Below are 13,519 nucleotides of genomic sequence, written 5' to 3' on the forward strand. Positions count from 1 at the left end.
GTCACCGTGTTAACCAACTGTAAAGGTTTTAATTATTTTATTATAATTACTATTATTGCAGCAATTATCGGTAAATATTGACGCATAATGAGCATTGCTTATTACGTTGACACTAAAATTACTTGCATATAATAGCATTTTTTTTCTGGGGAGTAGCAGAAACACTGCATTAATACGTTTTGGTGTTTAATTTTGGAAGGAAATAGGCTGCTCCCATAACGTAGAAAAAAATAAAATAAAAAAATAAAAAAATAATATATATATATATATATATATATATATATATATATGTATATGTATAAATGTGTGTGTGTGTGTGTGTGTGTGTGTGTGTGTGTGTATTTAATGGCATTGTGCAGGTTTATGTGAATGTATCATAACATTAGGATGTTTATAATATTAGGCCTATTATAACCATAGATGCTCGTGAAAAATATGTACAGTAAATACTGTAAATGTATTATACCTTATGGGAACAGTCCCCTTCCGTCCAAAATTAAACACACAAAAAATGTATTCAATTCAAAAATATATATAATATAAATTTATATAGAGACTAATTAATGTCATTTTATTAATAGATTGATGTGCCAAGAGTGACATTGGAGTCTTCACGTAGACTGAGTTAAGCAAGAGTCTTGTGACAAAAATTATAATAGGACATTATAGCCATAAAAAAATCATAGTACTTGGATACTTAAGTACATTTGAAGGCAAATACTTTTGTACTTTTACTCAAGTGAATGTTTAAAGGCAGCACTTCTACTTTTACTTGAGTAATATTTTACCTTGAGTATCTTTACTTTTACTCAAGTACATGGTATGTGTACTTCGTCCACCACTGCTGAGATGTGTCTCTCTTCCACCGTTCCACTGATTTTCACACTGTGCTGCTGTGAATAAGATGATGAAGCTTCACTGTGAAACGCTACTGTTCCCAGTATGATGTTTCCCACTTTGCAGTTTTCTGACACATTTTTTCCCAGCAGAACAATCCTCACTAAAAAAAGAGCACAGACACACAAAATGCAATAAAAAGCACTGCACAATAATCCCTGTAGAATTTCATATTAGAAATTCTACAAGAGCAAAGAAAATTAACATACTGGCACTATGAAAATATGTCAGTAGTCTGGCTTAATATTTCAACCAGATTTCACACTTCAAGATGTAATAATAGATTTCAAGATGTAATAATGTTAAAATATCAAGTAACCCTTTCAGAAGCTTTAAGAACATCTATAAAAAAATTTTTTTTAATTTATTTAAAACTTATGAGCAATCAACATTTTTTTTTATTGATTTTTGTGGCATAAAATAAGCCAATATTCTGATGCAAGGCAAGTTTATTTATATAGCACATTTCATACACAATGGCAATTCAAAGTGCTTTACATTAGAAGAAATTAAAATAATAAAAAGAAATAAGAATAATTAAAACAGTTTAGAAAAATAAGATAAAATACAGTACAGTACAGTCGGAAGAACAGCGGCACAGTGCTCATTCAGTAAATGCATAGTTAAACAGAAGTGTTTTGAGTCTGGATTTGAATGTGACTACAGTAGGAGCACATCTGATCTCCTCTGGAAGCTGTTCCAGCATAATAGCTAAAGCGGATTCGCCATGCTTAGAGTGAACCCTTGGTATTTCTAGCTGATATGATCCTAATGATCTGAGTGATCTGTTGGGTTTATATTCAGTGAGCATATCTGCAATGTATTGAGGTCCTAGGCCATTGAATGATTTATATACCAATAATAATACTTTAAAATCAATCCTAAATCTAACTGGGAGTCAGTGTAAAGACCTGAGGACTGGTGTGATATGTTCATATTTTCTGGTTCTGCTCAGAATCCTGGCGGCAGCGTTCTGTATGAGCTGCAACTGTCTTATGGTCTTTTTGGGAAGGCCAGTGAGGAGTCCATTACAATAATCCACCCTGCTGGTGATGAAAGCATGCACAAGTTTCTCTAAGTCTTGTCTGGAAACAAAGCATCTAATTCTTGCAATATTTTTCAGATGATAGTATGCTGATTTAGTTATTGCTTTGACATGACTACTGAAACTAAGGTCTGACTCTAGTGTCACACCAAGATTCCTGACTTGATGTTTAGTTGTTTGACCCCTGGAGTGAAGGTATGCGTTCACCTTGAGAACTTCATCTTTGTTTCCAAACGCAATGACTTCAGTTTTGTCTTTGTTTAACTGAAGAAAGTTTTGACACATCCAACTGTTGACTTCATCAATGCATTGGCACAGGGAGTCAATGGGGCTGTAATCGTTAGGTGATAGGGCTAAGTAGAGCTGTGTGTCGTCTGCATAGCTGTGGTAAGCAATTTACATTTATTTACATTTACATTTATTCATTTAGCTGACGCTTTTATCCAAAGCGACTTACAATTGCTATACATGTCAGAGGTCGCACGCCTCTGGAGCAACTAGGGGTTAAGTGTCTTGCTCAGGGACACATTGGTGTCTCACAGTGGATTCAAACCCGGGTCTCTCACACCAAAGGCATGTGTCTTATCCATTGCGCCACACCACCCCTTAATTTGGTTAAAAGAAGCAATTTGGTTCTTTCTCATTATTTGGCTCATTGGGAGCATATACAGGTTGAACAGGAGTGGCGCAAGAATTGAGCCTTGAGGGACTCCGCATGTCATGGATGTCCACTCAGACTTATGGTCTCCTATACTCACATAATAACCTCTCCCATCTAAGTATGACCTGAACCATTTTAGGACTATCCCAGAAAGCCCCACCCAGTTTTCCAGCCTGTCAAGAAGTATGTTATGATCGACAGTGTCAAATGCAGCACTGAGGTCAAGTAACACCAGCACTGATAATTTGCCTGAATCTGTATTTAAGCGAATATCATTTATTATCTTTATGATAGTTGCTTAATATGGTCTTATCCAGATTGCTCTTTTTCAGGAGGGGTTTGACAACTGCAGTTTTCAGGGAGTTTGAAAAACTCCCAGAGAGAAGTGAAGCATTTACCACTTCTAGAAGATCTGCTTCTAAACTGTTTAACACACTTTTGAAAAATGATGTGGGGAGTGTGTCAAGAGCGCAGGTTGATGTTTTAAGGTGCTGTACGGTTTCTTCCAAAATTTTGCCATCGATTTCTTTGAAATCAGACATAGAAACTACTTTCTCAGGTGGTTTGATCTGTCTGACCCCAGAGCAACTCAAGGATGTGCTGATCACCTTTCTGATATTACTGATTTTCTCAGAGAAGAAAGAAGCAAACTCACTACACTTGTTCTCTGAGAGCATTTCACTGGGAATCTGGCTTGGGGGGTTTGTCAGTCTCTCTACAGTAGCAAAAAGAGTGCGTGTGTTGTTTAAATTGCTGTTTATAATATTTGAGAAGAAAGTCTGTCTAGCTTTGCCTAGTTCCATATTGAAAGCATGAAGGCTGTCTTTGTAGATGTTATAATGGACTACAAGTTTAGTCTTCCGCCACATGCGCTCGGCTTTTCTGCATTGTCTTTTCATATTTTGCACAGCTGTTGAGTTTCTCCAAGGTGCTTTTTGTCTGCCACTCTTCTTCCTGACTTTAACAGGAGCAATATCATCAATTACACTTTTAACTTTTGAGTTAAAAGAATCAAGGAGAAAATCAACAGAGTCTGCAGATATGCTTGGTGTTAAGGATATAGCCTTCATAAATAGTACACTAGTGTTCTCATTTAAGCATCTCTTCCTGACAGACACAGATCTAGCTTCAGTGGCAGGAGAGATCAATATATCAAAATGAAACAGTCAACCAAACATATATAAAGTTATTCTGCCTATTTAATTGGTCTGTTGTACAATATAAAGGGCAAGCTGTGCCGCACACAGTCCTACTTGTTATTCCAAACATTTCCCTAAATTACCCAATCGACTTTTTTGTTGTTGTTTTTTTTACATATTAATGAACTTAAACAAGTGACATAAATGAATGAATGAATAATTCAAGACAAGAAAATTCTGATTTCATGATCAATATCATGAAACATGATCAATTCGTGCCTACAACTGCTGCTGTGTCTGCCAGTGTTTGAGTCATGCACATAACCTCACATGTATTGACAATTCGTGCACACGGTCACGGTAATGTTAAGCCATGTCACAAAAATAATTTAATTATAATTTAAAGCTATAATTTAAAGCGAAAGTGAAAGTAAGCGCGTTGGACTCACGTATCTCTCTCATTACAATCAAAATGTTTCAACATTCGCAATGTATTTGGATGCTAAACTGTTCTTTATTATAGGTTTTGTACTTCACTCACATTCCAATATCCCAAAAAATCATCCTCTTCCTCGCGCAAAAATGTGCTTGGAAACATCACAGTGGAGCGGTGTTTACCGTGAATGTACGAAGTGTACTACTGACTATTTAGAGCAGTGTAATATTTATATGTTCGGTTGACTATATTATTACTATATTTTATTAAGGCTATAATGAACAGGCTGCGATGTCAAGATTGCAATGCTGGAATATGTTGTGTGTGTGTGTGTGTGTGTGTGTGTGTGTGTGTGTGTGTGTGTGTGTGTGTGTGTGTGTGTGTGTGTGTGTGTGTGTGTGTGAGTGTGTGTGTTTGCGTGTGTGGAAACATAAAAACCTACTACGTCATGTTCATTCAAGACATCATTCAAACTGCAAACTCATTCAAAGTGTTGCAAAACGTTGGAGGATATTTTGAAAATAATTTATTTAATATGTTTTGTGGCAGTTTGTTTTTAGAAGTTTCAAAGAGTTAGTAAAAGAGTAAAGAAAAAGTTAACTTTTTTTTAAGTATCTATTTTTTATTAAGTATTTATTTTGTATTAATACATAACCTCATTGTATTCATTTATAATGTAACATTATAGAGTGACATTTGTGTCAATAATCGTCAAGCACAGGTGACTGTATGTTAAATTTCTGCTGTTTTAACTTTTTTTTTATCTCATCTTATTTTTTGCACATACTAATAAGGTATTAAAAGGGTTTTTACAGAGTTTGTTTTTTTAATACCACCGTCATCTTACATTTAAAAGCTAAGCATTTTTTTACGTTAAAGGAACACTCCACCGTTTTTTGAAATAGGGCTTATTCACTTTCTTTCCTACATTTAGATAGGTGGGCAAATGCATTTTTGTCCCAGTGCATGCATAGTTTTAGTTTGACAGGGTCGGCGCTAGCTTAGCTTAGCATAATGAATGGAATCCTTTGTTGCCAGCTAGCATGTCCTGAGTAAAAGTGATATAAAAAATAAAATAAAAACACCTAATTACTTCTTGTGGCCTGCGTATTCACAACGAGTACAAATAGCGATGCAGATTAACACTAGGCGATTTCCTAGACAGATATTGACTTATATATTAAGGACTATATTAGGGGGAAGCACAGGCGAAGCACTGCTACTTGGGCATGATATCTCTGCGCCCAAGTAGCAGTGCTTCGCCCTAATATAGTCCCCAAGTCAATATCTGCCTAGGAAATCGCCTAGTGTTAATCTGCATCGCTATTTGTACTTGTTGTGAATACGCAGGCCACAAGAAGTAATTAGGTGGGTTTTTTCAATTTTTTATATCACTTTTACTCAGGACATGCTAGCTGGCAACAAAGGATTCCATTCATTATGCTAAGCTAAGCTAGCGCCGACTCTGTCAAACTAAAACAATGCATGCACTGAGACAAAAATGCATTTGCCCACCTATCTAAATGTAGGAAAGAAGGTGAATAAGCCCTATTTCAAAAAACGGTGGAGTGTTCCTTTAAAGGTGAACTAAGTAACTTTTTTACCTTAACTGAACAGCTTCAGAGTCATTGGAATGGTTATATTACTTATTTCGGGTTGAATGGTGGTCATTTCGCACCCCTCTGGTGCTTGTGAGCGGAAAATACGCACTTGCAACTTTGAGCCGGCGGGCCGCCGGCCGCCGCGTCAGGAAGTCTCGCGTGATATCAGGTCTCGCGATGTAAACAATTGCTTTACGGCCAAAAGAAATCTGCTAAAATGCTGTCATTATTGCGCTCCCTCACGCTGTCCGAACCCGAATGAAGAAGACGTTTTAAAGAATGTCCCATCTGCTTTGATGTCGTTGATCTACTAGCCTCTGGTGTCTGAGAATCACCAACGAGTTTTTACAACAGTGTTGTCAAATATCTATTCCGAAGCTGTGGGGGGAGCTCTAGAGAGAAACCTGCGAGCAAAAAGCGAGAATACAGCGAAGAAATCCCGAAGCTACTGAGTGCTGCTTTAAGTGTTTTAGAAGGTCCCATTATGATGCCATTAGCTGTTTTAGCAGCTACTGCCATCTAGTGGTTCTCAGACAGCCGTGTGTGTGTGTGTGTGTGTGTGTGTGTGTGTGTGTGTGTGTGTGTGTGTTTGTGTGGATGGAATGAAAGTGTCAAAATTTCAGATGAATCAAATAGTATCGACTCAGAAATGCACATCTTCTTTGTTGCATGTGCAAATTATGATATGCTAATACAAAAGAAAACATTTGTATTCACAAATAAGTCTCTATTTGTACATATTGCTGTACATTCATTTAATTATCGTTTCTCTGTGCCATTATCGTTATAGTTGTGGTGTGATCTCTGCTATTCTTTAATATTGAGAACAATTTTTAGAACTATATCTTTATGGTTATCTTTATAGTTATCATCCTTGGTGTGAACGGGCCTTTTTCCATTATGTTTCATTAAAGGAACACATATATGTTTTAAGTTGACACATCTTAATATCACTGCCAGTGATTTAATTCACTTACTGTTAGGACGATCAAACATTGGACTTCTTCTGCCTGCTGCTGGAAGAAAATCACACACACACACACACGCACACGCACACGCACGCACACACACACACACACACACACACACACACACACACACACAGAGGTCTTTAATCAGTGAACAATTACACACTTAACACAATCATACAAAAATATATAATTTTATCACCAATTAAATGATAGTCATCTCATCTTCACAAACAAACCACTATTTACACACCATTTGTACATTCAACCATGTTCCCTGTGGTTTATATATATATATATATATATATATATATATATATATATATATATATATATATATATATATATTCTACCCTTATTCTTTATTCAAGTAATACTGTAAACAGACAATAACATTATACATAGTGTCAATTTTCTAAAAGATCAGGGGCTTTTAACAATTATCAGGGGCTTAAGCCACCAAGTTAGGAGAGAACAATACGTCTGTTTTTATCTTCTGAATCTGATCTATTCTGAGAAGTGTCTTAAGTCCGCGGTCTTTTGCTTCACATTTAACAGCGCTCATTATAATCATAGACAGTGATTATAATCGATCTTCATGAGGAGCTAATGCTAATATAATCACTATTGCTAATGCGCGCGGTGCCTGGGCCTGGCCTAATTGACTCCTCCCCCATCAAGACCATTATTTTTAAAACAGCATTTCATTTTCTTATTTTTTTATTTTATTTTAATGACTTTTTATTTTCATGAAAGTGACACTGAGTGTATAAATATTAAATATAATAGAGACAGTGGCGTAACTTTGTTTTAAAAAGTGGGTGGGACACGGTGGTGGTGGTGGTGGTGTGGTGGGGATGGGGTAACACAATGCTTAATCATAAAACAGATATAACATTACATGTCCAGCAATCGATTTAAATAGTACATTGATTGGGTTTAAGTGGTCGTTCAATGAGGCCTATTATATGTTGATCCGACTAATTTAAATATGTATTTAAGTGGTCCAGGGGTAGAACTTTTGCCAAGTGTGTCAGAGGTTCTGAGTTCTAATCCGCAAAAAAAAAAAAAATTTTTTTTCATTAAAACCAATTATGTTTTTCAGACACTTATTTTGTGCTTTGTGTTTTCTACTTTCACCGGAACGGATAGAGAGTCTCTCCATAACGGATTGAATCGCGCGTCCTGAAGGCTGTGCGCGAGCCAGAAACAAACATAGTATCCACGCCACTGATTGCAGCGGCAACGAGCACTTTGATCAGTTGATTTAAAAAAACAACACATTTCAGCGCTAGATCGCTTCTTATTTAAAAAGCGAACTAAATGAATGCTCTGCTAGTTAACTGGAGATATTTTGTTTATTTGTATTGGTACATTCGTGCCGCGAGATGTTTCAAAAGTGGTGGGGACAATATCGACCTTAGAAAATAGTGGTGGGGACATGTCCCACCCGTCCCACCCGCAAATTACGCCTATGAATAGAGATAATAAAGTACTGCAGTGCAGTCGCATTGCACAATGTTCTCATTGGTCTTTATATCGAGCCTCCGAAATGTAATGTAACTGTATGTATATTTACGAATCTGAACGCATTTTGTCCAGTAGTGAACTTCAATAATCACGTGTTCAGGGAGAAGTGAACACTGCATAGGCTACCTCAATCGGAGCTTGTGTAGATTTATGCATAGGCGTAATTTGCGGGTGGGACGGGTGGGACATGTCCCCACCACTTTTTGCTAAGGTCGATATTGTCCCCACCACTTTTGAAACATCTCGCGGCACGAATGTACCACTACAAATAAATAAAACATCTCCAGTTAACTAGCAGAGCATTCATTTAGTTCGTTTGTAAGAGGCGATCTAGCGCTGAAATGTGTTGTTTTTGAAATCAAGTGATCAAAGTGCTCGTTGCCGCTGCGATCAGATACAGATACAGACACAGGCGCGCGGATACTGTGTTCTCTTGTGGCTCGCGCACAGTCTTCACTCGGACGCGTGCTTCAATCCGTTGTGGAGACTCTCTATTCGTTCCGGTGAAATTACAAAACAAAATGCATACAAATGTATGCTTGCCTGATATACAACCGCTGATAAACATAATCGGTTTTAATGAGAAAAAAAAAAAAAAAAAAAACTATACGAGTGCGGATTAGAACCCACAACCTCTGACACGCTTGGCAAAAGTTCTACCACTGGACCATTTCAATACACATATTTATAATGGATTTACCCACACTCACATATATTAAAACTCATTAAACGACAAATTAAACACATGCACTATTTAAATCGATTGCTGGACATCGTAATGTTATTGTACATACATCGATTTATGATTTAGCATTCATGACCCACCCACTTTTTAAAACAAAGTTACGCCACTGGATTTATGGAGTAAAAAGTCTTGACTGCTTCATTTTGTCGTAGCCTATATTTGCATCATTTTACTATTACGCCTAAATAACACAATTGATGGGTAAAAATGTATGAGATGTAGCCTTTCATATAGCCTACGTCGGTTATTTTTCTTCCTGGTGTTCAATGCCACATTTAAACATACACTGTAAAAAGTTTAACTATTATTTACTCAATTTTATTGGTGAAACATTTTTACACTCAAAAAAAATGAGTAAATTTTAAAGCTGTGAAATCAATGAAATATACTGTATGAATTGAGTAAATGCAAGTAAAAAAATTAAGTAAATCTGAGTAACTGCATCTGGTACATTAACAAATAAAATTGAGTAGAAATAATTTAACATTTAAACATTAAAAAAACAATATTTATGAGTAATATTAACTGTTTTTATTAATGAGTAATAGTAACTTTTTTATTTTCTCTAAACCTTTGTAAAATAGTACTCCAGACAACCACCAGTATAACTTACATTACAGTGGCCTTTATTTTCAATGAGTACAGCAATACAGCACATTTTAGACTGTTTTTTCATGTATACAATATTGCCTGCATTTAAACTTATTTAACAAGTAAAAATGAAATATTTAAACATTCAGGTAGCCTAATTCAAGTGTAATCAACCACTCTGTTATCCAATATCCACCGAATCTGCGCTGGTCCTCGTGCCGGAGACAGACTCGCGCTCTGCGGGTGAACTTTGAACTTCATACCGCCGTCCTGCGTTTCACTCACAGTCACTGTCTGAGGCACAGCCGAAATATACTGCGAGCGACTGACATAACCTGCCAATAAACAAAAAGTGATAGTTCTGAGGACATTTTATCATCCAAATGATAATAATTATATTCATTATCATTATGAAAGTCATGTGTTAATGCAAAGCGTTTCAATCACGCAAAAAGACAAACGCGGCTCTCGTCTCGTTTAGGTGTCGAATAACGCCTCTGTGTGTTGTTTTGCATTAAATATGATTTAAAGCACAGTAATGATTTTATAGATAAAATAAAACATACACCAACCTGAATTTCACAGTGAAAATGCACCAAATCTGCGACGCTGAGAAGAGAGCTGTTGTTCTGGAGACTGGAGAGTTCAAACAGCCACGCTCACTCCAACCGTCGAGTTTTCGTCACGTCAGAGGGTGGGGGAGGGGGGGCGGGCATTGTTTTAATTGAGTAAACTTACTCAATTTTAAGAGCGTGTTAAATATATTAATAATATTGATTTGAATTAAGTAATTTTTTTGTTTCTTGAAACAGATCAGTTTAATTAAACATTCTCAAATATGTTGATAGAAATTTCACATATATATTAAGTATATTATAAAGAAATAATTGGTTTGTCAAATACTAAATTATTTTATTGAAAAAAACTTAAATATATCTGTAAATTTTAGATAAAATTAACTGTTGGATTTTTACTCAATTATTTTGGTATGTTTAACTCAAACAATCAAGTAAACGATATACAGAGATTTTATTAAGTTAATAAAGTTAAAAATTTCTGTAATATTTACTAAGCCACAGAATTATTTTTTACAGTGTACAAGAGCGTGAAATAACTAAACGAAGTAAACCATTGTCTATTGTTGGCTAATATTTCATAAACACTGAACAAATCATTGAGGAAACATTCCTTCATAGGCTATGTTTGTGCCTTAATTTGATTCTTACCTGAACTCGACGCCATTTCAACACCAGCACAAAATCAAAACCGAAAGAAACACTTCTGTAAGAGGTTTATTGTCCTTGCGTTATTCAGCCACAGGGTGGCGCTCTAACAGTGAGTAATCCGATCCTGCAGGGTCACTGTCCCAGAGTTCAGCTCCAGCCTCCAACATTATTACACGAGTTATCCTGAAGATCTTGAGTGCTTCAAGTTAATGCCTCCTCGTTTCTCCCTCGGCCTGTTTGTCTTCTGATAATGATTATATGATATTAGCCTGTGCTTTTGTCAAAAGACTAAAGTGTGTTCGGTTATTGATGAGACTCAATCAGGATTAATGCCAAAAAGACAATATACCGACTTGTTTTAGATTTATTAGACTATAGCGAGTTGGTTAATGATGACAGTTTTATTCTCTTTTTATTCTAGTTTATTTTTCTATCTCTCATAAATCTTGGGTTTGGTGATCCATTCTGCATATTAATAAGAACTCTTTACAATAATCCCTGTTCCTTAAATCAGCTATTTCAGTTTTTCTTCAAGAGGAGTTGGTCAGGTTTATCCCCTTATTTATTTACTTACAGTCAAGATTCTGACGACACGACTCTGTTGTAAAAGATTAATCACAGAGACCGATTGCCGTCCAACACATTGCATTATCCTCTAAATCTTCTGTTTTAAATGTAAATCTTGATAAATGCTCTGTTAAAACCTGTTCTTCTCTCTTTAGGATATTCCAGTTCAGTCACAGGTGAACTATCCTGGTGTAGAGATGATAAAGTCAGATGCAGACTGAACTGTGACGCGGTTGTTGAAGAAGCTAGAAGGAAATTCAGGAGATTTCTCTCTGAGAGAACGAACTGAAGAATGACGGACCCGCTCTCGCTCTAATATCCTGGATTATGTGCAGAAGCAGAGGAGGCATTACGTCAAACACACTGGTTATTAATAAATATGAATGTACTGGTCTAAACTTTCTAGATTTACCTTCCCTAAATAATACTTTCAGGATAAATGATCCTATTCTTCCCAATCTTGTTCTCTAATTATCTCTTTCTCATTGTTATGTAACTAACATCACTAAATTTTGCCTTAAATTATAAAATGTTCATGAACTAGTGTTTTTGGCTTGGCACATATAAATTATAAACATAATTTTAATCCTCACAGTTATTATTATTATTATCATTTGGAATAATAGTGATATTCCTCATACAAATAAGTCTTGCGGCTCTACTTTTTCCCAGATTGGGTCAATAATAATATTATTTTGGTCAATTAATCAGTGGTGATGGACACTTATATTCCTGTCCAGAGTTTTTGAGCAGGTATAATATAATATAATATAATATAATATAATATAATATAATATAATATAATATAATATAATATAATAGTACAGACCTGTCACTCCACCAGAGTTTGCTGTTGTAATGCTATTCCTTACGGAGCAATAACTCAGATCCCAGTCTTCCTCATCATGAGCTCATCCGTTTGATACCATGACTGGGAATATTAATCTTTTATCCAACTCTTCTGGCCGGAACAGGAGATTTAGCAGTTATTTCACACACTGTGTTCTTCTGGAATGGCCAGTTTGTCCACATTCCATGAAAGTGTGAATCTGTCTAAATATTTAATAACCAATAAGGTAAACAATGTGTCTTACAAATTACTTGATGTTTTGTATCCTGTGAAGCTCTGTGTGAAATAAATGTTCTCTGAGTTCTTCTGTGGTGCTGAAGATGAATCTGTTTCTCATCTCTTCTGGGAATAATCACACAAGTGTGTTTTGTGTCTTTATACACACATTCTCATCACAATCAGTTTTATTTGTTATGCAAAGATGTTTTTTTTTTTGGTCATCTCCTTTACATCCGGCAACTCCAAAGCCCTTTCAATTTCAATGATATTTTCCTGTAATTGAATTGTCGATTATACTGATACTTTTTTGTTTTTTTGCAATTATATAATAAAAAAGGGGGGAAAAAGAGGAGGCGAGAAATGAGGACCAGGGAAGCTTTCCTGAGGAATCATGAGTGAGGATACAGGCCCTGTCCCAAATAACACCATAAACACTCGCGGTCTCCCTACGCGTCCACACTTTCCTGGCGTAACGCTGCTTTGGTCTGGTCCTGAATAACACGCTTCATCACTCACAGGCTTGTGGACTTACAATGGCTGCCGTGTGCCATCCGTTACGTCCATGAGACTTAAATAATGCTGAAAGTGCAGTGAAGTGTGCTATTTGGGACAGGGCCATACACAGGTGTATCATTGTCTCTCTTCATAAGGGAATGGAGCTAGAACACAAGGAGAGGACACAAGGATGCACAGATAAGAAGTTACATGGTCCAAGTGTGTTTAATTCGAGTGTTTGACAGCGACCCGAGTTTGAGTCCCGATGTTGTGTCGAATTCTGGCCCCCAGCAAATTATTAACCCCAAGAATTGGTTATTTGGGTTAGGATGAGTAGTTTGGGTTAGGATTAGGCAATCATAGCGAATTCAACGAGGGGGTCATAATTTGGCACTCCTAATCCTAACCCTATCCTCACCACAGGACTATAGGGCCACAGGACTAGGCACTACACCTGCTTTTGCTCCTCTCTGATGTATTTAGACCTAGCCTATACTTGTGTTGTATTTTTACTTTTACTTTGCCTATCCTGGATGACTGAGTAAAATC

Source organism: Scardinius erythrophthalmus (genome assembly GCF_964197995.2).
Source record: "Scardinius erythrophthalmus genome assembly, chromosome: 14".
NCBI lineage: Eukaryota > Metazoa > Chordata > Actinopteri > Cypriniformes > Leuciscidae > Scardinius > Scardinius erythrophthalmus.